General features: G+C 39.7%; 1 long non-coding RNA gene across 1 annotated transcript; it reads left to right on the top strand.

The window, feature by feature from the left end:
- Nucleotides 1–2,734: 2,734 nt before the first annotated feature.
- Nucleotides 2,735–5,229, top strand: LOC119178790 (uncharacterized). Its single transcript, XR_005110774.2, has 2 exons — nt 2,735–3,249; nt 3,990–5,229. It is a non-coding gene; the product is annotated as an uncharacterized LOC119178790 (long non-coding RNA).
- Nucleotides 5,230–6,092: the final 863 nt, after the last annotated feature.

Here is a 6,092-nt window from a genome sequence, read left to right as displayed (position 1 = left end):
GACACGAGGGGGATTTAAGCGCAGGATTTTGCCCTGCTAGGCAGACTAGTCGCTGACCAAGATGGTGTAGAAACAGATCAACAAGCATCTCTTCTAGAAGTTTTTAGTGTGGCTCTGTATCGGCTGGCCACCTAAACTTAGCCGTTCGTCTAGTTGTGACGCGATATTAACGTCTGCAACGTAGACATCGGGACTTCGCCTCGAGTTAGCTCAACCTGCTCGAAGTCACCTGCAAGCACTAGCCTCCCGGAGCCACCAGCGTTGCAACACCGCCGACATCGCAGTCGTGCCAGAACTCTCTTCGACTTCTCGCATCCGATCGTCGGGGACTCAACGCTGCCGGTCATCACACGTATGCCTTCACCTGTTTATATCTTCGAACTTTCTACTCCGTAGTTCTATTGTTGTTAGTTTGTGTAGTTTGTGATAGTTCTCTCTCGTAAGCTGATTTATTGTTTCTGTTATATATCTCTTTAGTTGTATCAAGTGTCAATGTATGTTGTTAGTCGTATTGAAGTGTTGTATTAGATCCCGTGTGCTGCAATATCACTAAAGTTTGTTTTGTTTTCCCACGTCTCTGATCTCTTCACTGTCTCTGCTTGCGTACGGAACGAACCAACCTGCTGTCATTCCCGTCGCCGACTTCGCGCTGGCGACGCTAGAGTGGCAGCTTGTAACAGCCACCATTTAGAAATCCATTACGCAGACTGCAACTATATGCGAAACCCTTACTAGCACAAGCCACTTTAAACATTGATTACGTAGTAATAATCTGCAGTATAAACTTTTCAAGTAATGTTACCCTGCAAAAAGTATGCACTAGGTGGTTGGAGTATGCACTAGGGATAGGATATCACTGTTGTGTTCTACTCAAACCTTGAGGGTCCCCTAATTTTTTTCATCAAACGATTGTAAGATTCATAGATAGTAATGTTCGACAAGCATGGTATTGTAAATAATCACCCTTTTGGTCTATACTAGAAGAGTGGAGGGAGTGTTGTTAGGAGTGAATTTACAGGCTGTTAGGAGTGTATGGAAAATTTGACAGATTGTTGTGTAAGTATGCAAGCATTAGGGCATGTCAGTTCATATTAAATACCTGAAAAACATCACAGGCAGGAGTCCTGATAGGACGCTTGAAAGCATTTCATCCTAGGAAAGAAGTGATGTGTCATTGACACATCTGTTGAAACTTGGAAGGTCAGAAAAGTATTTCAAGAGTAGGTATGTGACGTTTCTTGACAATACATGACTGTGACATTGCACACTTCCATACTGCAGATGTGTCTGTTTCCTAACATACTTGCCAGCAAAGCCACAACAGGGTGTTTATCAATTTAATTTTTTTCAAATTTAGTGATTTTTCCAGGCTTTTCACATAGATTAAAAGCAAACTCCAAGACCATATTGGCTTCTTGGAAAATGTGCGGTGGAAAGAACACTTTAGCAGTAAAAAAATAAAATAAGAGGCACTCATATAAAACAAATGAACACATTTTACACACACACTCATAATGTTGTGAGCGTATGTGGTAAATATGAAAAAATGTGTATCTGGTCAAAACAAAACTTGTGACCCAGGCACTGAGGAAGTTGGCTGTTTGGTTTTCGGAACAACCAGAACACAACCACACAAATAAAATCAACTGCAGCTGCAAGTTTGAAGGAGCCTGCGATAGTCCAACAGTGCAGCCAATGCTGCTAGGAAACGTAAAGGTGGCGCTATCTCGTGGCATTCGTATAAAACAAGGATGCAACAGCCCAGCCAGTTCGCTTACTGGAGCACATTCTAGTTCATTATAATGGCTATAGCCTGCAGGCCATTTAGGATTGGATTAGATTATTTTGATCTAGACTGCTGTATTTACTAATGATTTGCATCCCCGTAGATGTCTAAAATATACTTTTCAGCAAAAAGGAGTACTTACGTATTTTATGCGACCTTGTCTTGACAATAACTAACAACAATGTCGCAACAACGAAACTCTAGAGCAAAATTTACTTTATCCTTTTTTTCACTCTCTTTTTTTTTACACAATGCACACATGCTTGTTGGTGTTTTATTTCTCTGGGTTCTGACACGTGGAGCACAATGAAAGTACTCAGACACCTGCAATAAAAGCTGCGGTAGCGTTTGAAGCGCTGATGTTTGAATATGGGGTGGAAAAAAGGAATCTGTCAGACCGCAACTGCTTCCCCGATTCCATAGGTAAATAAAAGATGCAGAATCGTGAGTTAGGCAAATTGGTGAGTGTTCACCGTAGAATATTTTACAAAGGAACGGGTTAGAATCAGTCAGAGAGGGTCACAGCACTGATTTCACAACTGAAATTTATTTGGAAAAGGAAAGAACATATATAGAAAATATTGACTCATAAAAACTATGCACATGTACACATGTGTTACAACACAAAATGATTCATGTCTTCTCTAAGACCTTATGTTCTTCATCTAGACGAGTGTCACATGAAATACTTATGCACTTGTTGTTAGACCTAATGAAAATGCTTCGGCTACTTCACACATGCACTAATCAACATGTCAATATTTGATATTTGTTTTCTACAAGTGGGGCACACACAGGGCTGGGTAGTATCACAATAGTATTTAAGAGATACTTTTGAGTGTCTGTATTGCTGTATCGAGGCACATTTAAAAAATGTATTTGTATCTCAGTAGTGAAATACTTTTACGGTGTATCGCATGTATCGCGATACTATTCAGGACACGGGTATCTTGTTACTTTTTTTTTCGTAAACGAGCTGAGACGTGTTGACAATGGGGAAAAAAATTTCTGCTGTGACCTTGGCAGTCCACGGCAAGATATGCACCCACCATTTCTACATTTCTGCTGAGGGCGAAACTGACTCCTACCTTCTTGAAAGCGAGCTAGTTGCTTTGCTACCCGCATCCCATGATGTGTTTGAATAATGGCCTGCTTCAGCGTGACAACTATGTTATACTGCTATATTGAATTCCAGCACAGATATTTTTATTGTGAGGAGTATTGTATACTGCACAACGGGCGCCATTTTTTAAATGTATTTCCTCATGCCGATTGAACGAGTAGTGTTTGTTTTTCTCGTTTTTTTTTACTTTTCTTTTGCAGTGCCCATTTGAAAACTGGAGCTTATTGCGGAAGCCACAAACCACCCAAAGAGAATTAGGGGCCGTGTGCCATCTACGATACTTCTTTCTGCAGAGCATTTCTGAAAAACGCCAGCATGGCCAAACAGCGATTCGAAAGAGGTCTTTTTGAGTTTCCTTTCGCATTCCTTGTTTTGTCCGTTCTTAATTCTTTCTGCCTTTTCTAAGATGATTCTAGAAAACACTAAACCTTCAACTGGAAGTTCGTTTGTTTATGGTTCCAGCACTTCGCTTGAACTATGCTCCTTCTAGCATAACTAATAATGTTGCTGTCGAGTTCCGGATTTCAGTGTACAATGTGTGTGACTGATGCTCTCATATGGCATAGTTTTTTATTGCAACTGATATCTGTAAATATGTGGTTATTAACAATTATGTGCAGTGTGAGCATCCTTTGTAATGCCTTAATGACACTCGGAGAATGGTGAAAATATAATAAGTGAATTTCATTTGCAAGTTTCAATGTGCTGCACATTTTAAATATTATGCTGCACATAACAAATGTTTTTATGGAGTATAACTATCCCCGGCATAGACAAAAGTATTTTAGTATATGTATTCTGGAATACTTTTTTGTCTTTTTGCAAACGTATCTCTGAAATATCCTGTCACATGAATTACAAATTTATCTCAGTATCTGTATTTTATGCTTCCAAACCACACATTTCGATATCTGCATTCCGGAATACTTTTTCGGGCATCTCTGCCCAGCCCTGAGCACACATCCACATGGCCTACAACGAGCTGCCAAATTAGACGTGATTTTAGCATGTGATGGCATTAGCCCATGCTCTCTTAAGCACACGTTTATGTAATGCCCCATTTCACCTAAATATTCGCAGCTGCAAGACAGTGGAATCCCATAAACCACGCCAGTAGTGCAAGGAGCATATCTGTGGACATGACTGGAGACACATTTGTTCCCTTTTCCTGGCTGCTGACACAATGCTCTATCCACCAAAGTACACACATTATGCACTTTATTACATGCTGAGAATGACATGGTTATGCAATAACGAGCACCAACATTTTTCAAACCATGTGCTATCCTGTGTATGTATGGGATAACTGCCTGCCTCTTTTTCTTGCTAATTTCTAGTGCACTAGAATCACAATGATAAAACTTCTCGATCTTTGAAATAAGTTTTTCCGACAAGGAGCAAATCACGTCATTCGGAAAGCCAGAATTTGCAAGGCGAGCAACTTGTGCATCAAATGCATGCGCCATAAGGTGCTCGCGTAACTTCTGAAGAGCGGCACCCAGCAAAGTTGACACAATGGCTCCCTGTATGGTTTTGAGTGGTATGGTATGGTTTTGAGTGGTTTCGAGCGGCCAGAATAGCTTTATGAATCTAGGTTGGTATTGCTATATATGTGATCTTTTACGAAAGCCTGTGTTAAATCGAGAAACTGTAGCTCATCAATTTTTTGAAACTCCAAAGTGAAACGCTGACATTTCGTTTTCCTTAACATCTTTCTTTATATTAGCAACCAGTAAAGAGCAATTATTATTGTCCAGTAGAAATAAGAAGTCATGGACATATCAAACAGCGTGTGATGATAACCAATTGAAATGCTTTTGCAGCTGCCCGTCTACATACCCAATGCCCGTCTACATACCCCCAAAAATATAACTAATTACAGGTATATTCATGATTCAATGCAGATACCAGATTTTTGGACAAAATTATTTCCCTTCCAAAACACAACGGCAGCATTTAGGTGGCCTGCATGAGCTCTAAAAACGATGCAATAGAGATGCCACACTGGCACTGAAACAACAACTCATCATTATCTTCTCTCATGCACTGCTTTATACACTTCAAATCTTCACATTGGGGCAAACAATAAGATAAATCTTTTACGTCTATACCGAATGCATTACGGCACAAAGAAGGTTGTTCACTTAGTGATAAGATGATAGACTCTGAGTTAGAAATTCTTAGCGGATCACAAGTCTTCAAACGCTCCGAATTTCTTTGAATATACTCTGAAAAATTTATTTACCAAGTGTCTTTTCCTGAAACAACAGTTCTTAGTGGCAACATGAATCTTCACTGAAATAAAAACTGATAGTTTTTGCCTTTTTGCTTTTTTCACACTTGCCGCTACATGTTCCTGATTAAGCGTTAGTAACAGGGCATAAGCTTATTCGTTCAGTCACCCGCTTTGTGCATCAACACTTTTTTTTATTAATATATACCCTAAAGGCCCATTCAGGCATTACGCAGGGGGTTTCAGTTATACAATAAATTTGCAAATCAGAACATTGCCATTATAAAATTAAAGGGGTAAACAATGTAAAATACGGTTCCATAGACTAAGATGCAAAAGGAAAAAAAATTGTGGCAGGAATGAAAACTCAATAAGAGAGACACAGCTATAGTGCAAAAAAATATATATACAGAAAATTGCCATGAAAAAATTGCCCCCTATCTGCATATTTGACCAAAAATGTCGCCGAAAGACTATTGTATTTCGCCTGAAAAGAGTGAATAGACAGAAATATTTATTTGATGTTTTGCACGAGAAAACTGGTGAATGGGATCCTGAAGGTGTTGCGTGAGACATGAGTGCCATCTGGCGGTAATTTCAGAAAACGAAAGGATGGCCTATGTTATAGCGAGCACGCAGCACGCAGCATGCGTGCGATCTTGGAGGGCATACTTTGTAGATTTCAAGACAGGTAGCAGCACAGTATCGTCTTAGAAAAGCGTAAGAGACTCGCCTTTCCATGCGAAGCGTCGCTTTGTCAGCTGCAGTGCTTAGAATTACTTATTTATACCTTTTCTAGTATAAATAAACACAGTGCACAATATTGACGTGTTGATATTGTGCCTCAAATATGCTCAATATTTGCTTTTTATTGACAATCGTACAAGTATGAACGCAGAAACTTGAGCAATACTGGTGGATGCTGTGGATGTGGTCGTACTTGAGCCTTT

This window comes from Rhipicephalus microplus, unplaced genomic scaffold (genome assembly GCF_043290135.1).
Source record: "Rhipicephalus microplus isolate Deutch F79 unplaced genomic scaffold, USDA_Rmic scaffold_84, whole genome shotgun sequence".
Lineage (NCBI taxonomy): Eukaryota > Metazoa > Arthropoda > Arachnida > Ixodida > Ixodidae > Rhipicephalus > Rhipicephalus microplus.
Note: the sequence above shows the minus strand (reverse complement) of the source record. Positions and strands in the feature narration are given on the sequence as shown.